Source organism: Pezoporus occidentalis, unplaced genomic scaffold, assembly GCF_034315485.1.
Source record: "Pezoporus occidentalis ecotype Australia unplaced genomic scaffold, CSIRO_AGI_Poc_V1 ctg39, whole genome shotgun sequence".
NCBI classification, from domain to species: Eukaryota; Metazoa; Chordata; class Aves; order Psittaciformes; family Psittacidae; genus Pezoporus; species Pezoporus occidentalis.
In genome coordinates, this window is record NW_026915713.1 from 4,277,381 (window position 1) to 4,301,345 (window position 23,965).

At 38.1% G+C, this 23,965-nt stretch overlaps 1 long non-coding RNA gene across 1 annotated transcript; it reads left to right on the plus strand.

Moving 5' to 3' along the window:
* The first annotated feature begins 1,809 nt into the window (after window positions 1-1,809).
* Window positions 1,810-22,812, plus strand: LOC134170813 (uncharacterized). The gene is made up of 4 exons (XR_009967383.1): window positions 1,810-2,002; window positions 13,412-13,525; window positions 22,235-22,307; window positions 22,428-22,812. It is a non-coding gene; the product is annotated as an uncharacterized LOC134170813 (long non-coding RNA).
* The last annotated feature ends 1,153 nt before the right edge of the window (window positions 22,813-23,965 follow it).

Consider the following 23,965-nt stretch of genomic DNA (forward strand, 5'->3'; position numbering starts at 1 on the left):
CAAGTAACAGCCCTCACAGCTATTTTGGCTTAATGCTCTCAGCAAGGGTCTCTGGATGTGGGGTTTATCTAGGTGACAACATCATGAAGCCAAATAAGGAAATTAAACCTATCTTAGGTGATTTCCTCTGAACATGTTTTATGTGAAGGATGATAAATAGAGCTCTGTATTTTGAACAGAAGGTTGCAGCAGAGGCAGTGCTGACGGACTCTAGGCTTTGTGCCAAGGTATTTATTTACTTGTTTCATGATAAATATTAAGCCACAGTTTGAAGTCTCGCCAAGCAAGAAAACCTCAAAGGGCCTGGCACAGGGGATCTTGTTATGTCTCTGTGTCCCCTTTCTGTGGGGAATGAGGAGTCAATGTGTTTCCTCACTGCCCTCACCACCAGGGTTTACATTTCACTAAGGTGCTGAAAACTGTTGCATTTTTGTCAATGAGCAACCCAAGTGTTTTTCCTGGGACTGTCAAACTTGCACAATGCTCCACATTTCTGAACACGTCCAAAACAAAACTGTTTTGATTAAACAACAGAAAAATATGTTTTAAATACTGAATGGTTGTGTTTGAGAAGACTACTTGCTTAGATCTCTGAGTACTAGGGAATGGTTTCTGTCAGACATTTGCTAAATAGAAAACAAAATGAAATTTCAAAAATTATTTGTAAAACTATGTGAATTACCACTTAAATGGTTACAGAATAGTGACTTGCAGACACGTTACCTTTTACTGAGAAAAGCTTTGTAGGTTGTAAGAGCAATAGTAAAGAATTAGAATTATGAAATAGATACTTCATGAAAAAAAAAAATATATCCATTTAGGATAATTTACCACTTTGGTTTGTGTAGTCACTGAAAAATGGTTTCACTTGGATGCTATAAGAGCATATTTTGATATGTAAGTTATCAGCCAGTGAAAACAAAACATCGTTCCCATTGCATTCAGGATTTGAACAGTACTTAAAGCAATGTTAGGAAGTTACCAGCATTAGGCAGTTGAGATTCTGTACAAATCGCTGCAGAAATGTGCTCTGAATGAGGTTGAGATGAGGATGAATACTTAAACCACCACTGAAGGAATACAAAAAGGGCTAGTTTCAAATAGTTTGTGAATATTTTATGTACTCAGACATTGGGTTGTGAGGCAATAACTGAAAAATTATGTGTGCCTCTTTTGCCCAAATTTGATTAAATTTTTTCTCTTAGTCACTTCAGTAATAGGTTGGTGGTGATATGCTGTGCTAGCCTATTTACAAAAGAGCCAGGCCACTAATTTCTCTTCCTGGTCCTTTGCTTCTCAAGTCTGAGAGAACAAAAAGCACCATGAGAGGTCATTTCCTGAGCCTGCTTCCCCAGTGCCATCACAGTAATATCCTGTGTTGATTTTGCTAAACAGGAGGAAGAAGGAATCAGACCTACTGTCTTCAAAGGAAAAATGTTATTTCTAATCCCTGGTCCCTGACAGTAAAAGCCTTTTTTTACAGTCTTTGAAGGAACTGCCTCTGTGTCCTAAATGTACACAAACCATGACATATAAACTAATGCTTGAAAGAAAGTGAAAGTTGGACAGTTAAATCTGCTTTGTAGCACATGAGACTGAAGAAGGCCCAGGACAAGAAACCAAACCCAGCACTATTACAACTACAGAGTCTGATACAATTTTGCCAGTCTCATTAACTCACATCTGTAGTGAGTACAGAAAAGCATGAGGATAAAGAAGGCTGATGCATTCACCAAAGGTCTGTGGGGTACTCCTCCCCACAGACTGCTGCTCTCCTCACTGATTTGCTGCCTCTGCCTGGTATAATGCTGGAGGGACAATGAAGGCTATGAAAAAGCAGAGAAAAACAACAACCAGCTACAGAGATTTTGTTGTCAAATGTCTGCTGACTTTTTTTACTTTTTTTCGTATTTACAGGAAAGCCAATGGCAGATGAAAACTTTAACTTTCCACTAACAACAGAACATCACTGAGGATTACCACATTTTCAGCTGCCTTCACAGTGAGCACCACTTCTTTTTGCCCAAAATTCAGTATGCACTGTTGTATTGGTCTTCTCCAGCCCTCACCAGGTTTGATACCAGAAACACTTGTTCAGTCAGGAATCTTCAGTTACTTGTAGTAAAAATGTAAATTGCTTTATTGATAATCTTTCATTTGTCAAATTCATGCTAATTGCATTAAGTCTTGTCTCTACATCTGAAAGTTTCATCCCACTTTACACAGAGCAGAAATGTTTAAAAATAAACAGATGGAAAAAAGTGCTGCTAGAGAGAGATAGACTAAGTCTGAGGGCTAGAAAGATACCTCTGCTAATGGCTACCAGGAATCAGCTGATTGCTGAAGACTTGTGACTGCAGGAAGTTATAGGCCCATCAATCTTACTTCACTCCCTGGGTCAAATGAAGCAAGTGATTCGGAAATGCATAGATTCACAATGAGATCAATCACCCATTAAAATAATCTCCCCAGGGAAGTGGTGGATTATCCAATGTTGGATACTTTTAAGGTTCAGCTGGACAGGGTACTGGGCCATCTTGTCTAGATTGTGCTTTTTGCCAATACAGGTTGGACCAGATGATCCTTAAGGTCCCTCTCAACCTCTCAATGGTTGAATTCTATGATTCTATGACTGTAACAAGCAAAGTGAGGAGGAATTCACAGGTGATACATGACAAACCAGTCATGCATGACATGCAGAACTGTTCATGATATGGCTCTGATTTTCCTGCCAAAATTTGGGCTGCTGTTACCATTATAACATGTTATCATCTCAAACTAACATGTGCCTGTCACTACAGATGGGTCATTTGGTGGTGAGGCACTGGAATAGGTTGCCCAGGGAGGCTGTGAATGCTCCATCCCTGGCAGTGTTCAAGACCAGGTTGGACGAGGCCTTGGGTGGCATGGTTTAGTGTGAGGTGTCCCTGCCCATGGCAGGGGGGTTGGAACTCAATGATCTTAAGGTCCTTTCCAACCCTAACTGTTCTATGATTCTATGATCTGCTGGCACATGTGAGTTCTGCATATCACTGAATATTTCCAGCCAACCAGATAGTTTTGGAAATTTTTCAGGTAAGGCATTAGAAAGCTGTCCACTGCCATTGATAACAAGAAGAATAATGCTCTACAGATGTGCTGCCGGAGCAAAATATTGGCATGTGATAAATATTACAAAATTTGTAACTTTTTCACAACTAGCTCACCAGCCAAATGTCACCCACTTCCAAGGAAGCTCTCACAGCTGTTTTATAAAAATAGAAAAAGATATTCACTGACACTAGTAAACTCCCTCTACAATAGGCTCGGTACTTAAACGAAATCCAATCCTAGCAGTCAAACCTGACCCCATGTCTTAAGTAACTGCCAGGTTTGATAGTATTCTCCATCTGAGAGTAGGGGAATGTTATCAACCCTGTGAAATTTAAACAAATGCCAGCACTAATGTTCTCCATGGGTTTACTGTTTCTTTTGAAATCAAAATAGTTCTTGATGTCTTGATTCTTCAGGCATGTTAGGTAATATTCAAAAGGAAAATCTGATAACCCAGTGTCTCCAAGACATATGTATATCTCATGTTGATCAATTCTATGATGGACTACCATCTTCAGGCAAATAAATAATTTCCTTATAATCTACTAGTCACTGCTGAAAACATAATGACAATCCTACTAAAATACTTGGAAAGCAAAGCTAGTGAGAGATGCTAGCATATACATGCAACACAGCAGATGCTTAATGTAACCCCTCAGAGACTGTCTATAGTTCAATGGCTTCTTCCAAATCAATCCTGGGAAGTCTTCTCTGACATAGTGCTCCACAAAATCCAATTACAGTTCAACAAGTGAGTCACCACAGTCACTTTTTTCCATATTGACCACCAGGATCTTGTCTGTGCTTGTACTGCACTTTGCTGCATTACCCATCTCCTGCTTACATCTTGCATTTACAATATATTCCTCCAAGTGAGAGTCTTGTGTTTATTTGTACAGTGCCTTTCACAGTACATCTTAGGCTTCTAGATGTTACCATAATATGAAGAATAATCTCTATTTTGGGATCTTCAGACATTTTCCAAGCACAAAATAAGGTTTTGTATTAATAATATTTAATTAATTAACATCATTTTTCATAACAAACAATAGCAGGGTGCTAAACCAATATTAACCATAGGGAAAAGAGTGTATTTTTGTTGTACCTCAAAGCACTTAATCCAAGCTTCCTGGAAGTCTGATGTTTTTTTTTTCCACCTTCAGGTGAATAGCATGGCAGTGGACATTGCCTGACGTATTAACAGAGCCCTGATATAATTGAGAGAGGCTGAGAGAGAGTGGTCTACCGAAGGGTCTTGAACTCTGGAACTTGCTTTCCTCATCCTTTCACAAAGCTCATAGTAGTTGACCTTTAGGTCATACTACAAAGGATACCTTTTCTACAAGTCTCTTTCTGGGAAACCAGGATGAGTGGGCTGTGTTGGATGGTGGGAAAGACCTTTTTTCACTACTTTCAGAAGGCTTTTATATTATGTTGCTGGTTTTGACTTGTGTTTTATTGCACATGATTTCATGAACTTTTGGATAGGCTTGTTTTTTGCAAAATTAAAACAATAAATAATGATGCAGTAGATTGCTGTTGAAATTGCAACACTTACAACATTTCTAGTAATTTCTGACCAGTTTGTTCCTAAGAGAAGTAGGTGGGAAGAGGAAGGGATGCTGACTGCTGCTGTAAAATACAGTTTTACTTTGTTTGCCTGCCCAGGCTGACTCTGCAGCTACCTTGTGTTGTAGTGGACATTTCCCCAGTAGAGCTGTGGCAGAAGCAGCATCACTTCTCTTAACTCAAGCTCACTTTACACACCAAGGAAATGCAGGAGAGAAATGCATATGAGGCCAATTCAAGAAACAGCTTTAAATTGTGCCTGTTGTTATGGTTATAAAAATACATTTCATAACTTTGTATATTTTTTAATATTTTTTATAATATAAAAAGAGGTCTTGTTTCAAGAAAGTCAGTTTGTCCTCTTCTCCTCATAGTATGAGTAGGGACTGTTTGTTCAAGTTTCTTCTGGGTCCTGAAGTTGGTTCTTGTTTGTCTAAGCTGGCTAAAAATAAATGCAATAGTACCAAATGTGCTGAATGAAGACAAAAAATTCAGGTACAACAGATATCCTGCCAAAGTTTATTTGCAAACAGAGTTAATCTTAAACCAGATTATTTTGCTAGAAAACCCACAATCAATGTGTTTAAACACTACAGATCCTGGTATATGTTGCGATGGGTAAGCGTCCACCTTATTAAACAGCCGATCTTGCTGAGGGAGCCAGCAAGAAGAGTCCAACATCTGTATTCTGCATGGTCTAACTCCCAAGCAGCATCTATACAAAATGAGCTCTAAAATGACTTTATTTTTATATTTTTTTTGTTTTGGAGCATGATGAAATGAGTGGCTAGTGCTGTACTTTCCAAACACTCTGTCTAGGCTTTTCTGTGGTGTAACAAAGCTGCCTTTTGCTTTGTAAGTGTATTACTTCAGTATAGATGACACTCACCTTAGTGGGAATGACATCATTCAAAAATACAGTGTGTCCCTCCTTTTATTCGTTTTTCACTGAGTGCTTAGTGTGAGTTGGGAATTACACAGACAACGGAAAACTTCTGCCCCTGATAACAGAAAGAAACCTCAAGAGACAGAAACTGCTGTGCAAGCACTTCCTCCCTCTGGTACACTTTTTACAGCATCTGGATATACCAGGGAAGTTTCCTAAGTTTTAATTTCTCTTTGAGTACTTCTTTAGCTATTTCAAAAGTTTAATTTTCTTCACTCAGTGTTTGGGAAGAACATTCAAGCATCACCCACTCCACTACTCTCATTCTATCCCTGCTTTACTAAGAAAGCCATGCTTTACTAAGAAACCCCAAACCCCAAAAGAACAATTTTATAACTAGAGCTGTTAAAATAAAAATACACATATATCATCATGCCACCAGAAACATTAGGCAGAAGATCCGAAATTTTAATCTGAGTGATTGAATTTAGAGATTGGCATGGTATTCAACACAGTGAATGGTGTTAGGGCTGAGGAAGATCTTTCTGTGGAGCAAGTCTGCTGCAGGCAAAAACGTAATCCAGTTAATGCTGGTGCAGTTCTTGAAACCACCACCAGTTCTTTCCACCTAGTAACACCTGCCTCCATGGTGTGCCCTGCTTCAACTCCTGGGACACTGGCAATTGTGCTGCTGCAAGAGCTATTTTGATCCTGTTGGTGAGCCATGATCTTTGCTCCCCACCTCTGAACCAACTTGTATTGAAATTTCAGCACCCCAGTGACTTGCTCCTTTTCTGCGGTGTTCAACAGCAGTTTCTCAACTTTTTTCTGAGTGAGAAAATAGTGAATAAAGGTTGGTATTAACTAGACTCCTAGAAGAACAAGAACAGTAGCATGTTCCTGGCTGGCATTTTATACAAATAAAATATATTTATACCTGGTGAAAGATTTACAGGTTCTCAAAATAGGTAGTCTCTGCACAATTTGCTCCCACCTGAATAAACAACAGAAACACAGGCTCCTTTATGTCATATATCCAACTCCTTGGGAAATTGAACTATTCTAGCTGAAACCTGGGCTACACAACTGAAATACATGATTTGAAAGGTGTGCTTTTAAACCAAATCATCTGCAAATAAACCAAAAACCTCCTATGACTCTGACATAAGAGTACACTGCAGCAGATTTCATTGGTGTGCATTTTGTCACTTAAGAAAAGCCTAACTAAAATGGCACAGTTTCCTTATATAGAATGTCTTTCTTATGGCAAATATCATATCATCAATTTATACGATATCATCCTCCCATCTAAGGGGAAGCTAAAGGGTGAAGCAGCTCCAGGAAGCAAGAGTGGAGAAACCCTACCCAGACTTTTAAAGGCCCGACCAGACATTCGCTTCCTCTGCAATGAAGAGCTGTCTTTTGTATCACCTTACAGTGAAGCTGAACATTTTCTAGGATTTCTGAGAACAAAAAATAACCCCCTTCAGGACATTATTTTAGACACACATTTCAGCATAAGTCAAGCCTCAGGGTATGGTGTAAGTTGCTTTCTCAAGAGTACAGGACTCATGAAAAGGAAGCAATAGAGAGAAAAATAAGAGCACAGCACTCCTCCCACATCATCAAGCACCAGCCTCTGCTTCAAACAGAAATCATTGTGTGAGCAATGAGAAGTATAAGAAATTTATCACAGTGTAATAAAATTGATTGTAATGGTAACTACTCCTGCTGCTCAGAAAATGTTAGGCTGGATTTCTTTGGTTGTGGAACCTTCCAAGTTATTTTTAGCTTCAGGCTGGCAAAACATTATGAATTTATCTAAAATAATAATAATAAAAAAAAAAAAAAACATGAAATCCTTTCTTTGACTTATTGAACTGTAGCAATGGAGCACAACTTCTTCCAACTTCTCTCTTTGCTTCTTTGCATCCATTTCCCCTGCACTGTAAAAAGTGGTTTGAGGGTTTGGAAGCCAAATGAGTCATATTTTCTTCTGTACGAAAACATAACCCCTGTGATTTAAAATATTACCTTTGAGACTTGTCAATTTTGAATGCATCCAGGAGTAGAAGTAAATTTTTTAGATAGCTGCAACTTCACAGAAATATCCCCTAAAACAATTCAGTGAGAACAATACAGCTTCCAAAAATGAGAAATTCAAGCATTTGAGTTGCCTGAATAAAAATAGAATATTTTTATTCTTTTAAAATCAAAAGTACATATATTTCAAGCCCTTTCATTTAAGACTTTTTTCTAAGAAAATAAACCAATTCTTTGTGACATTTCCTGTTAAGCACAGTTTAATTTCAAAACTAGCCTTTAACCAAAAAAGTCTTGCTTCTTCTGCTTTGGCAGAACCACAGCACTACAGAACCAGTAATTGCAGTGGCTGCCTACTAAGCCAGGAAATGAGACACTTGGGGCAAGTGGGTTGCTGCAGTACAAAATGAGAATCAAGTGATGAAGGCAGTCATTGGCCAGCTACAGAGGGTGAAGTGATGCACTTGGGACCCTGAAACAGATGAGAGTTCATAGGAGTTCTGAGTAACCAGCAAAAGCATCAAAATGAAAACAAAACCTCTGGTGGTCCTACATGGTATGGCGTCCAGTTGTGCTTAGAAACATCAGCATGAGAAGACAGCTCCAAATCTTTCACCAGCCATTTGCATTACGGTCAGACTGCAACATTTTTAGACTGTTATATGGCCTGAGATTTTTACCTTTTTTTTTTAAAAAAAAAAGGTAAAAAAAAAAAAAAAATACCCTTTTTTTTAAAAAAAGGGTATTTAAAAAATAAGACTGGATTTTATGTAATCCATGGGCTTTTTTCTGAATCTTGATTGGCAACTGATAAGCCAAGAAATGAAAGCAATCAAATAAAACTGCCAATGCTTGATTATGTCTTCAGTCCTTTAGCCACTTCAATGACTGCATCCTTGTTTAGGAGGAAATGGTCCATCTTACAAATATAGGCATATTTTGGTATTTTTTGCTTCAGGACTATTGGTATCAACAATGCTGCTCCCATATAAGACATTGTGCTGTGCCATAAAGGGCCTATGGCATTATGGGAAGTCATCTGTATTAACAACATGAGTTAGAAGTTACTTAATGAACTCAAAACTGAGAACTGATGCACATGGGGTGTGAACAGAGTTAAATAGGCCAAATTCATGTGATTCTTTATTTTGCACTAAACAAACATCAGTCATCTAATCTTTCTACACATTTTCCCTTGACACCCTCTAGCATTGGGCATTAAAAGACAATTTTTCTGATCAAGTCTAATATTGGCGTTTACAAATGAGAACGCATATGATTTAGTGTACCTTTTCTGATCTGGAAGCAAAATCTGCTTTACCTTCCTTTAACTGGTAGCCAAGATTTGGGTTTTGTTCACTTAAAACCTGTTTTTCTCTCCATCAAGACCTAAGAGACTTCTTATTTTGGTTATATGCTTTATTTGAATCATGCAATTTGTATTGAAAAAGTCTCTATTGCTTCTTTTTCAAACCAGTTTGCTCTTGGGTTGCAATACTTCCATATGAACTTCAAATAAAAGAGGCTTTGGCTCACCAGTGAAGATCCTTTGATCTGCTTGTTCAGACACAACCAGCTGAGATTTCAAAGATTCTCATGGGGAAAATGCAAATAAAATTGCCCCACAGGACCACATGACTCAGTGCTCTGTCTCACAATCTTTGTGAAAGATGACATTCAGAGCCTATTTTTAATGTGTACCTTTCTCATCTTTTATCAAGTTCTTATCTCTTTATGTTGGAGTATATACATTGTAAGGCTTGAGCTATGAACAGGGCTACTTCCATTTGTTTTTATTCATGGTAAAGGTACTACTTTATTTTATAAAAGCTATACTGTTATGTGTCTAGTGTATCATATCCTGCTAGACTTTATATACAAGTATGAATGTTCATATTAAATAATTTTCTGATGCTGTTTGGGGAGTTACTGACTTATAGTTCATGCAATCTTTCCTATTTTAATAATAGATTCTGTACCTTTTCCATAGTGCAGGAGAGCAGCTGGTTATAGAGATGAAGCAAAATCTGACAACCTACCTCATTACAGAGAAGAACTGTTCCATATAGTAAGACAGTAACTCCAGCAGGAGCTCTTTAGTGATCTGGAGGTGGGAAGGATGGGGAAAGAAGTTTTACATGGTGAAAACAAGGACGTATTGCCAAAAACCAGTTTAGAAGAATAACACATGATGGAGGGATAAACACAGAAGCCTATGGCACAAAATGATATACAGCTGGAAGAAAATATAAAAGGCAATCAGGAAATGCTCTGAAATGCATTAGGTGTAATAACATGATGGAAGAAAGAAGGGCTGGTTATTTAAAGGAAAAAGGCAAGCTATTGCAGGTGACAGAAACGCAAAATGTTCTTGCTTCAGTTTGCTTTTTTATTCTATGTAAAGAGGTTAATTGGGGTCAGCCACTTAACGGTTAATATTAACAACAAGAAAGGAAGAAAACAGAACACATTAGGGAAAAAACAGGCTAACAATATTAATATAAAATAGATCTTTAAAATTATCATTCCCTGTTGAGAATCATTTAAGGCAACTAGTTCAGACAGTTTTCTTGGATGACTTGTGAGGAATCAGAGGACAGAAAAAAGGGAAACAACAGTATCCATTAGCAGGGGAAGGAGGGGGAAGAGAGAAGAAAGGTTAAAGTAGGTATAGGTCCAACAGAACATGTAATATTGATGCCTGGAAAAATATTAGGTGTGACATTATTAATCAGTTTGTAAGAACCTCAGGGATAATCAAGTAATAAGGAAGAGCCAACATTTGTTAGTCAAACCCAGGTTTTAATCAAAACAATTTTGTTTCCTCTTAATCGTATGCATTTCCTAGAACACACAGAAAAAAGGTAGATGCAGTCTATTTTGACTTTAGTAATGCTTTTGATCTAGTTTGATGTAGCAATCCTATAAGCAGACTGGAAAAATTACTGGAAATACGTGATTAAAAAAAAAATTATCAAATTTAGTCTCAAAATAGAGACAGTATTTTAGCTAACACAGTGGTCTCACTTACTCTATATTTATTATCCAGTTATTACGTATGACGCTGCTATAAACAATGGAACAGAAAACTACATATCTTAATACTGGGCATGACACTAAATTACAAAGCAAAGATTTTGGAATCTGGATAAGAATTCAAATTATTTTGATAAACTTAAGAAACTATACCTACAACAAAATTCCATAATTACAGAACTAAAGGACTACATTTAAAAAGGAAAAAAACTTATTTAAAACTTTATGTTAGGCAACATCTTGAAAGCTGCACTGCAGAAAAAAATCTGACCCTTGCAGTGGAATGCACACACAAAACTGTGTGCTGCTGAAAATAAGACAACTGTCATTTTAAGAAGTATTACTTAGAGTTTTGTGTATACAACAAAAGGAAAGGAATTACACCTTTTCACTCAACACTGCTAGCGCCTCTAATGAAAGATCATATCCAGAAAAATTGAGGAAAACTGTAAATTGTAAGAATAAGAGTCTTAGAAACTGTGATCTATGCAGGAAAGTTATTAAAAAAAAAAAAAAAAGCCCAGAGAAGATGACTGGGAAAGAGATAATATGCAAAAGGTTATTTTAAATAGGACAGGGATGTACTGTTGCCTACATGCATATTGTTAGGAAATAGCATGTGGATCTAAACTAAAAATCAGGATAGACATAAGAAGAAACTGTCCAAGTATAAAAATCTTTAAACATCAGAATAGTTTCTTCAGAATGGCTTCACACCAGAGATTCACAAACAATCTTGTCAACATCTGACAAGAGCCACGTGAGTAGATGTAATTCTCTCTCACAGTGTGCACATGCACTAAATGATCTCTTCAAAGGCTGTTACTACTTTGTATGCCTTTGATACAAAATTCAAGCATTTCCCCATTCAAAAATGTATAGCGGGTGACCTCTGGTCCTAAAATGATTCTAACTAAAGTTGGAACAAGGCCAAGACTACAGTATAATCCAGTACATCTAATTTATTGATGTTTGTTGGTTAATGAGAAAATGAACATGAGCAGGTAGTGTGCGCTTGCAGCCCAGAAAGCCAACCGTATCCTGGGCTGCATCAAAAGGAGTGTGACCAGCAGGTCAAAGGAAGTGATCCTGACCCTTTACTCTGCTCTTGTGAGACCTCACTTGGAGTATTGTGTGCACTTCTGGTGTCCTCAACACAAAAAGGACATGGAACTGTTGGAACAAGTCCAGAGGAGGGCCACGAGGAGGATCAGGGGACTGGAGCACCTCCTGTATGAAGATAGGCTGAGAAAGCTGGGGCTGTTCAGCCTGGAGAAGAACAGGCTGCATGGAGACCTCATAGCAGCCTTCCAATATCTGAAGGGGGCCTGTAGGGGTGCTGGAGAGGGACTCTTCATTAGGGACTGCAGTGACAGGACAAGGGTAAGGGGTTAAAACTTAAACAGGGGAAGTTTAGATTGGATACAAGGAAGAAATTCTTTCCTGTTAGGGTGGTGAGGCACTGGAATGGGTTGCCCAGGGAGGCTGAGAATGCTTCATCCCTGGCGGTGTTCAAGGCCAGGTTGGACAGAACCTTGGGTGAGATGGTTTAGTGTGAGGTGTCCCTGACCATGGCAGGCAGGTTGGAACTAGATGATCTTAAGGTCCTTTCCAACCCTAACTATTCTATGATTCTATGATTTATTTTCCAGTACTACTTCAATCTTTTTGTATGATGGGCATCAGCAGTTTTACTAGAAAAGTAAAAAAAAAAGTTGCCCTTCACCTGACTAAGGGTTAATTTCAAATTAAAATTGTTCTTCACATATCTTGACATATTTTTCCCTCCTAGGGAGTTTGCATGAGAGCAAATTCTACGCTTACCTCCACTCTGTGCTTTAACTGTCTCTAAAAAAAAAAAAAAAGAAAAACAGACAATCATTAACAAAACCCTCCCCACATTTCACACAAATGAAAATGAAGTGCTAGTTCTGGGCAAAAGAAACAGGGCTTTTTGGTGACTCTATCCTTCTGCATCCTGCGTCCTAAAATGTCAAGGTAAGTTATTAAAATATGCTCACTTCACCAGAAAATTACTAGTGTCAAATCTGTAATAAGCATCATCTGGGATCTTCAAACTCAATAGCATGAACTGTTTCTTTATGGCTTGTGAAAAGATCACCCTTGTCCAATTCCAGTTCAGAAAAAGAAGTTTTGAGAAATAGAACAGCACATTTGAATACCTAGAGATAGGTCACTGAATGATTCCTGTGCTTTCTAGTGGTCTCTGAGGTAAGAATAGCTTATCAGAGAAGCTATGCAAAAATAAACCACGCTGAATAAAGTAATCAGACATATTTGTTTAAATACCTCAGTTTTTTTAAATAAAACAAGAAGGGCTACAATCCCTCTCTTCGCTGCCAACAACATAGGAAAGTTACATTCAAAGGAAAAATATTAAGAACATTTCTACGCTGATTCACCAAAACACATTTCCCTTGTCCTATCCCTTAACACTCCCAAAAGGCAGTACTTCTCTGTACCATGGGTCCTCCATTTTCTGGGAAAATTAAAAACAAAAATAAAAAATGGTGATGCTGGACTGAAATAATGTATTGAGAAGGCTGATAAGATCATTCCATTAATTCATCTACATACTTCACACAATCACGTTATAAAAGTCCCATGTCAACAGTCAGAACTGCGGGGCAAATTTATTTAATCTATAATTAATCTCAAATAAGCTACTACTTCAGAGAAAGAGTCCAATATCTTGCCCCCAGTATTAACCACTTAACTCTTCCTTGCTGTCAGAAGCGTGATTTTTTTTTTTTTTTCATACAGAAGTGTTGGACATAGGGACTGGCACCATGAAGTGAAATGCTGTAACCCTAATACTGGGAGATCAGGATATAACTCAAGCTGTAAGTCAGTGGACTGAGCCACATGAATCTAAAGGTAGGTGTTGCAAGAAACTTTGGTTACTTGCTCACTTTAGTAGATTTTGCCCCGGTGATATTGCATCAAAGCTGGGTCCCCCACAAAGAATGAACTTAAACCCATTATATTTCACCTTAGTCTGCCATTGTCCCTTGTTTACTTACACGCACTAGAATCCACAATACTTTTCCTTGTCTTCCCCCCTTTTCACTTCTTAACAAAACAGATAATGGAATAACAGTGTCTGCTTGCAATTAAATACATCTGCAGCTGGAAACATTGCTCCTTTAATCTGCCAACTGCTTTTAGGCAGAAAAGAGAGGGTCTGCAACATGTCTTAAATAAATTTTGCACACTCAAATACTATGAAGGCAACTCATCCCACAAGGGATCTTGTTAAACAGTTCCTCTTTCCAGTGAGGTTTTTATGGAGCGGGCACAGAGGAAAAAAAAAAAATATTTTTGCACTGCCATGGTCCATTAAGGACAGATCAGCAATGAAAACAAGCCATTACTTACAAATGTCCAGGAAAACATCAATAAAGTTTAGCCACTTCAGCATTTGTGCCCTGTCTGATGCTGCAAAGAGCTGATATAATTATTCCTAGTCTGGGGGCAGGCTCATGTCACTATTTAATCATAGAATAGTTAGGGTTGGAAAGGACCTTAAGATCATCTAGTTCCAACCCCCCTGACATGGGCAGGGACACCTCACACTAAACCATGTCACCCAAGGCTTCGTCCAACCTGGTCTTAAACACTACCAGGGATGGAGCATTCACAGCCTCCCTGGGCAACCCATTCCAGTGCCTCACCACCCTAACAGGAAAGAATTTCCTCCTTATATCCAATCCAAACTTCCCCTGTTTAAGTTTTAACCCGTTACCCCTTGTCCTATCACTACAGTCCCTAATGAACAGTCCCTCCCCATCCCCAGCATCCCTATAAGGCCCTCTTCAGATACTGGAAGGCTGCTATGAGGTCTCCATGCAGCCTGTTCTTCTCCAGGCTGAGCAGCCCCAACTTTCTCAGCCTATCTTCCATCTCACATTGACGCAGCTCCATAGAAGCCTAGTTAAGCCTTTTTTGCATCACTGGTTTTGTAGTCTTAGGGAGATATAACAATTGCAAAGCAAGCAGATAAATAATGACAGAAGGCATCTTTGGAGGCAATCCATTTACTGATTTCTTTTTAAGATCGTAACTAGGCAACTTTAAAAACTGAAGACTGCTTCAATTTTATCATTCTGGGGGATTTGAAGAGAGCAGTAGGATTACATGACTATCATGAAAAAGGTAGACAGGCCACCTCCAGAAAATTATCAGTAAGGGTGGTGGTTTGTTGTTTTGTTTGGATTTTTCCCATACAAGTCCAAAATCCTGTACCGTCCTGCCACTCTGCTATGTGGATCCACCGGTTCACCTGTAGGGGTCTCCCCACGTAGAAACTATCCTTGTGAGCAACAGATATTCTCATCAGATTGCAATGCATTTTAATACATCCTACATCTAAAGATAATTTTCTCATATTAGATCTGAGTGTCGTGGTTTAAAACCAGGCAGGCAGCTCATTCACTCACTCTCCCCCTTCTTGCCCTCCACTTACTCCCAGAGGGACAAAGAGGAGAACCGAAAAGAATGCAACTCCCCTGGGTTGAGATAAGAACAGTTTAGTAACTAAGGTATAACACAAATCACTACTGCTACCACCAATAATAATAATGATAAAGGAAATAACAAGGGAAGAGAATACAACACCTCACCACCAGCCAACAGATAACTCCTCCCCCCCCCCCCCAGCCTGACCAAGCACCGGCCGATACCTCGTCCAACCCCGCAGTCTGCTAACCCTTTCAGGTAACTCTCAGTTACATCCTGTGCATGACGTGCTGTGGTATGGAACACCTCTTTGGTCAGTTTGGGTCAGGTGTCCTGTCTCTGCTTCCTCCCAGCTTCCCCACCTCCCTGGCAGAGCATGAGGCTCACGAAGTCCTTGGTCAGACTAAAACATCAGTGTTATCAGCTCTGTTCCCAGGCCGAAAGCCAAAACATAGTGCTGCACCAGCTGCTAAGAAAGGGAAAAAATGACTGCTCCTGCTGAACCCAGGACACTGAGACAACTGGCAAGGAGGTTTTTTTGAATAACAGTTGTCAATGTCATTACTGCAAATAACAGGAAAAAAAAAAAGAATGGAAGAAGAAAAGAGGAAAAAAAAACCCAACAAAACAAACAAAGAGTGCTAGTAACTGTTTGAAGAGGTTTTTGAGCACTAAAATCATGCCAGGAAGAATTAAAATATTAGTTTAGCATTTTGGGATACTTTTAAATAATAATAAAAAAGAAAGTCCTATCTTTAAAAGAAAAATGAAGTGGCTTTTTTTTAATATATGACTAAAGGTACTTAAAGATACAATTATTTGTCTACATTGGTAATTTTGTTCTTCAAAAGGAATAGTTTCTCGCTTTCTACTTAATCTCTCCATTTATTATTATGTTCTCCTCCTATTTCATCTCTGAGAAAGGTTACACTATACATAAGTGAGATTTTTTTAGCTGATTGAAATTGTCAAACTCCTTCAAGGGAGAAAAAAACCTGAAAACAAAACAAAATAAACCCTCACGCCTTTCTGAAACACTTCAGTTTTGCGCATAACTACAAATTTAAAGAAGATGGAGGTTTCCTGCTGAAGCAACTATGCTACTTAATATCAGTAATCAGTCACTCACAGGACCATTGTGTAGGCACACTCAGCCCCAATTTCCATCTAAGGACATCTGAATATATCTTCCTATGGAGTGCCTACTCCCAGCACAGGAGGTTTTTCCAAGCTGCACAGCATTGATCAGCTTCATTTTTATGGACTTCCTAAATGCCCATTCTGCCAGAGAGATCCTCTTCTTTAGAGCAAGGGAAGAGAGATGTGTGTGTTTTAATTGCTGGTCTGAGCTGGTAGATTAATTGAAACCATCCTCCCTCCTGAGAGCACAGCACCATGAGAATACAAAAATATTCTCATTTGCTTCCCAATTCACCACTTAAATCAATGCCAGACATTACATTGACTTGGGAATTGAATAAGCTGCTATGTAATTATATTACTGTACATTATACTGTTATACTTTTGTATTCTATACTGTAATTTTACAGCATAGAATTAATTGTATGCAAATGTGCTAGCACATTGTTAATAAGATTTATCAAGCACACTCCCAAGCAAATTACAAGAAATGATCGTAACATGGTAAGGATGCAGCTTGACATAGCTTTTTGAAAGCCTGAATGGGAGTGTTAGGGTTTTTGGATAGTACAATCATCATTATGCTACCTAAAGCAATACCTCAAGAGTCCATTCAGGAGAACACATGCAAAATCATAATCACTTAGCCAAGACCTACAGACATTGCTGAAACAAGCGTTTTCTCAAGTGCTGCCTTAAAGCAGCTTTTTCTCTGCACCAGGCCTTAGGATTTCCATGTCTGTGCATACCTGTCTACATGCCAGTATACTATACTGTACACCCTAGGCTTAATCTTGAGCAGTCTACAGTCTTAGAAATATCTGAAAAAACCTCCTCACATTTGTCTCTAATATTAAGAATGTAAAGTATTTTATCTTTGTATAGTGGTTTAATTTACACGCCAGTCTTTCTGCTGTGCTCTTATTCTAATTGCTGCTGTCAGACAACAGGTTTTTCAAGGCAGAGATTGGTTTTCCATGTTCATTCTGTAAACCATCAGGCATGCTTTTGGTACTTAATATAGAGTAAGAAGAAGAAAAAAGCACTGTAAACAAAACAGAGCACATGCCAGAATGGGATGTCTGTCACATTGCTGCATTGGGGTATTCTGCAAGCTCCAGTCAACACATTTTTGTACCTTTCGTACTGAAAAGGGGCACTAATGTTTTGGTCCGGTAACTTAATTTATCAAACCACACTATAACGAAATATTTCCTGGAGTTATGTCTAGTTCTTAAGAAAATCCTTAACTCTAGTTCAGAGGAGCTTAACACTTGTGACAACTCATTAGAAATATTACCTACAAAATCTATGCCAGCAAAACTGAGTGATATGTGAACTAAAGCAAGGACACAATACCCAGGTTTAATCCTGCAGACTTATGTGTTTAAATGGGTTCCACTTATAATTAAATTTCACACTGCTTCTGATAGGAATTAAAAAAATAGCCTCCACTGCTGTTAATATATTTCCCACACAATTTTGGCAGCTTTGATCAGCTCTGTCATTTCAGGCATCCGGCAGTTTTCATTTTGATTCAGGCATTAATCAGAATACATTTTTTATTTCAGAATTAGCATACCAAAACTGTTTTGTGAGTTATCATGCTAATATGTTCTATCAAAGACTAAATTAACATTTTACTGCTGTTAACCAGAGGCAATTCTTCATATACAATTGAAATTATGTTGCCAAACTTTCCACTCTGACAGCTGCTTAAATTTGAGGGTGCTTAGTATCTGTGGACCTAAAGAAATATCTTTTGAAAACAACCTAACAACAAAGCCTCCCACAGTCCAGTACTGGCATTCCCAGAGCTAATGAAACCCCACACTGTTCCTGAGTTCCATTGTATTTCCAGTGATGAGGTAAAGCACAATGTCCCAAACATCACTATGCAGAATCTCTTTCCATCTTCACCTTCCTTTCACTTTTTAGCCTCAAAAGTATTACAAAAAAGGATAGGAGAGCAGAAGGGAGGAGGGAACTGGTAAGCTGCCGTATCTGAACTGCTTTCCTTTCCTGGGAGCAAAAGAGAATGCCAAAGTAGTAAGGCTGTGTTTTCCACTCTCTTCACAGCTGCTACCCTTTTTTCAAAGCAACCGTTCAATGCCAACAGTTACTATTATGCATTAGTGTTTTGCTGGCAGAATTCCTGCCTCTCAGCCCTGAGGATTTCTATGTCAAGCTTCCCAGTTTCACCCTACCTGTAATGCAGCTACTATTCGTAAGGAAATGCTGATCGCCATCTCTTAACTTTTGTGGATTTACATAACATACTATTGAATGCTATGTAAAACTGTGCTGGAGAAGCTTGTATCTTCTGCATATATGGAGAATTTTTTGCCAGGAATCTGATAGCAGCAGTTGAGGGTAGATGGAATTTTTCACTTTTCATCTGAGAATGGCTCCTATTCACAGTTGGGACCACACCTAAGTACTTCATTTACAGTTAGAACAACCATTATGTTGGTTGAATTAGTATTTAAAGTTTCATTTAACAGGAAATTTACATGTATTTAGATCAACAGATACACTAATTTATAGACTTTATCACCTTAACATGACTAATTATGAATGAAAAATAATTAAATCTAGATAGTGCCAAACTCAATTACCCAGGAAGTTGACTTGTGCCTAAAAATTCCCTGTCTCCTTTACCACCTTTTGAGTCTCAAGAGTACCAAAAAGATTTTTTTTTCACTACGGTGAAGTCACCAAATTTTGGCAATGTCAGACCAGAGGCACCAGATTCCTGTTTGATAGTCTCAGTCAATGGTGCAAAGATATACCAACTACAGCAACAATGACAAAGAACAAGACCTGAGCTATTCCTCAACTATTATTTGTATTCATTCTGAGATTCACAGGAAGCCTGTACAGAAGGAAACATATTCCAGCAAGTTGTTCTCCCCATAAGAAAACTGCCAGAATCCGCATTAGCTTCTCTTGATAAATGTCAAGTGTTTAGAAATAATTTAATGTTTAAGTGAATGGGACCTGGATGCCACTGCCATTGTATCCACAAAGAAGATCACAGCTCCTTAGCCAAACACCAATAATTCAAGGCTATCTGGGTTTCTGCTATGACATAATTGTTAAATAGCAGCTGAGAGCTTATAATCACATTTTAGCTGTGGGTACTGTTAACTAATGGTAGATATATTTCTTCCTACAGAGGAGCTAAGATTACTTCCTCTGTCTCCTCTGGCTACTTTTCCAACCTGTCATCCCAATCTCCGTTAATCTGATTTGAGCCTCAGCCAACTAATTAATATCTTTGCCATGGTCTTCTCTGCAAACTGAGGTCTTGTGTCATCCATCGTAGGTGGAAAATATAGATTCATACATATGCTTTTCAATCAAGCTAAAAATAACCAGATCCCATCCTTCCTAAGGGTTGGATTCACTTATTTTAAATTTTAGCCACCTGAAGTCCAATCTGGTCTCCTATTCTTTCACAGAAAATCAAAAAAGAGTAATAAGCAGATCCAGAAGACAAGTTGTTTGACCTAGTTCAAACTTATTCTCATTTGAGTACCTGCTTCTCTCTCTTGATCACGAGGAGAGTAAAAGTGTCTAGCTCAGACACGCCCAAGTTTTTTCAACCCCAGAGTCTTATATCCCACACTAACTCTCAAATGGCCCCTTTTCTGGTTGAACGAAAGTGAAAACCAAACAAGTGTCCAGCAGTATGCAGAGGACAAATTAGTTTTTGTGGGAAAAAAAATTACCCATGCTCACCTGATGAAATTTGTCTAAGAGGAAGAAAAAATGCACTGAAAAAGAGACTTTCATCTTACTCTTATCAGACACCACAAAGTCACAGTCCTTCACAAGCAACAGCATTGAAAGCAGGTGTAAGGTTTAAAGCAACTGAAAAACTTTAACATGAAGTCATCAGTAACTTCTTACACAAATGCTGTTAACCACCTCAATCTCTCTCTCACAGAGCCATCCTCATTTCTTCTACCCCAATTCTCTGAGCCCTCAGTTTTAGAAGCTATGTAAAAATTCACATTATATTGATTCAGGTCTTCATCAGCTTCAACTTAATTTTTTTTTCTGAAAAACTTCTTAAGACATAAAAAAAAAAAAAAAGAAACCCAAATGCTTAATCCTTCAAAGAGATATAAAAGAAACAATATTTTTTTCTTCAATAAGTAAATTCTGTATTTGAAAAATATGGGGTTGACTTACAAAATTTTGATATCAGAATTTGCTACTGTTAGTAAACATTCTTTTTAGGAACACAGACAGCATTTATACCTCAATAAAAAGGTGGATTTTCCCAGCTGTGTTTGTTTAAAAGTTCAAAATGAGATCTTGCTATTTAAATTATATATTTAGCTTTTTAGAATATAAATTCTGCCATGAAGAATTTGCAGATTTAAGCACTGTTTGCTCATGTAGAAAAAAACTTTTTTAGCTTCCAGATGCCCTAAATAAATGTTTCTCTTCTCTTCCAAAATTCTCCTTGCCCCACCAACAGCAAGCAAAAAAAAAAAAAAAAAGAGAAAGCTTTGTTCTTAATATTTTGACTGTGATACTACTTCTGGCCGTTACAGTGAGATTTCCTGAAGAGTTGGTGCCCAGCAAAGCAACACCCCACCCCCCCCCCCAAACTATTTCCTAACATACCTAGCTGTTTCTCTTGTACTTTTAAAGGATGCATCTAACCTGCAAAGAGAATTTTGAAGATCTTACTGCCCATTCTCTATACCTTTGGGAGCCCAACTCCTATTGAATCTCTGGGTTTACATGCTTTCCAACACAGATCACAGTATCGCTATTGATTCAGCACACTGCAATGGCCACTCGTTTATGAAACAAACACAAAATACTACTACAGCTCTTTACATGTAAGGTGCAACACAGCACACACAGAGGATTAGTAACAGAGTATGGAGTATTTGACTAATGAACCACCAGCCAAGGCTGCTAACTCCATCATTAGTGTGAAAGAGATCCTCATAGTAGTTCAATGTCTGCATCAACTCATCACCAAAAGCACAAGGCAGCTGAAGAAACAGAGCTCCGAGACTTCCTTGTTTTCAGTCAGCTGAGCTGTTTGTACCTGTGTTGTGACTTCCAAGCTGCTTCTGCCCGGGAAAGAATCAAACTCCTGTCTTCAGAATAAACCTGTTCTTTCATCAAGACATTTAAAAAAAATAATAAACAAACAAACAAAAATAAACAAACATTAATCAGGCAGTCACAACAGTTAACCCACTGTATGAGTTGGTGATATTTAAAAAAAACTTTCTTCAACCCAGGAAAACAAATCTCCCAGAGTAGTCCCTTTGAAGGTGAAAATGCTCTCCAAAGGGCAATTGCGAGCAGGCTCTGAAACGCATGTGATCCAAGTTGCCCACTTAAGGAGCTTGTTGGTTGCAAGTCAGTTTTTCTCAAGCTCCCTGGAAGCCTGACCTTTTCGGAGTTTCATTGCCTTTGTACTATTGCTGTTCCCAAAGAAGGGGAAGGCATCTATCTCTGATTGATGGCAGCAACTCTTCTTCTCACAAGTAAGGAAGAGAGAAGCAGGTGTAATTATTGGGAACAATTTAGTTCATTTTTCACCCATCACATGGGAGCTAAGCAATGCCTGCAATTAGAGGTTGCTAGCTGTTCCCTGGCTAGGATAAACAGTAGTTACCAGCAGTTGCAGCTGCTTTGTACTCCATTACACAGGAGAAACTCAGCTGCTAGTAGTAATAAATCAGCAGAATTTATTTATTCTTTTTTCTTTAGTAGCTAATGGTATTTCGATCCCTTTTAAACATTCCTATCTTTCTTTTGCCACAATACTCACTTTGCTAAACTGCTGCAGACATATAAAAATTGACTTTTGAAAATACCTTTTTTTCCACAAACCTTCCATGTGTGCAGCATAACTGTATCATTTCTAGGCAGCTAATATTTAGGTGATAATCAAATTCAAATACAAATATGTTTCTTGAAATTTTAGTTTCACTTGTCTTTCTACAGCAACTCAGCTTATGGGGGAATGAGAGGAAGATCTGTGTTTACACCAAGAACAATCTGTAATTACTGGTTTCAGGTATAAATATGCACCTCCAAATCCTGTAAGAAAGTGAGCTGCTTCAGCCATTAAAGTTATCTAATAGTGTAAACATTTGAAGACTATAATGACAGCCTGTCCCTATTTCCCTGCTTTCAGAAACTGGAATTCTTCTGGCTGCTATCAGTTACGATGTCCCAGCACTTTGCAGGAATGTGACTGCCAGTGACCCCTTGTTCACATGTCAGAAGCCTTGTGCATCTGAATATCTGTCTTTGGCTATCTTAAGCATGAAAACATCTTTGGTTGCTAAAACTCTCAGTCTGGCACTTTACTGAGCAACAGCTTGTAATAATAATAGTAATAATAACAACAATAACACATCTTTATAATATGGTAACATTCTTTTAATAAATAGAGTCTTCTTCTAGCTGAAGAATATAAGGTTACACTGGAATAAGATGGTTTCCATCTTGATCTCTTTATCCAGTATCCAACATTAACTCAGGAGTCAAAAGTAAGTTAAAATTTCATATTTCATTTATAAAAAGCACAAATTTTTTTTCAAGAATTGTTGGCAATGGAAGAAGAGATATAACAATGAATTGTTTAACCATCTAAACTACTAAACGATAAGTGATGAAATGTGGGACTAGATGGTTTCTCCCTCTTTAAGTAACTGTTTAGGTACCTGGGAACCTAGAAATGAGCAGTCAAACTTTGCATTTTTTATGTAAAATGTTTTATATGAAGTATTTTCTCTTGTTTGTCTTTACTCTGAACATTTTCAGTAATTAAACTTATACCTCCTATCTTATTGTTTCCTTCCAAAATTCAGCTGAAGTGTTTGGTGCAGGCAGGCTGCCCCCTCCAAACCTTTCTGTCATCCTCCATGTTTTGGATGAGATAGTCAGACTTGCAAAATTTATAGTTAGCCTAACCAACTGTCACTCAGCTAGCCTTCTTCAGTAGTTTGGATAACCTACTGCATTGCTCTGTTTCATGAAATGTGACATCATACTAAATGATAAAAATTTACAAAGAACTACTAGCAAACATATAACCAGATTTTCCCTTTTTCAGGATTACCCTTGGCTGCTCTAGTTCATCCTCATTTCATCTCACACATGAATATAGCCACAAAACTACACACGAGAAGTAGGAAAATCACTTCCACAGTTGTTAACTCCCACAGTCAGGATTTTGGTATTCATTTCCCAGAGCCTCCAGCTAACACAATGTGACATTATCTTACATAAGGGCATTTAAGGAGGTTTTGAGCCGTTTAAATCTAGAAGAACCAGCTGCATTTAAATAAGCTGTTTATTAGTTGCAATACGATTTATTCTTTCCCATCTGTTTCAGAAGTCTTTGATTTCTGAATGAGGGGAAAGTAACAACATGTTTATGACCATCCTAAGTCCTGCCTCCTGCTCTCTCATTCAAAAGAAGAAAGAGTAACTTGTCTTTCTTTCTGGACACACTGTTATGCATTCAGTGCTTTGAAACAAATGGAGTTCTTTGAGCATGACAAACCATTTCAGTCAATGGACAAGATTGTTGCAACAGTTTGGGTTAGATTTCAGATTATCTGCCAAACTTAACATTCAAAATGTTACATCTTACAAAACAGTTTTAGAAGCAAGTGGTTTAATGTTTGTCCCTTTTACACTTAGCAGCTATAGTGCAGTTATTTT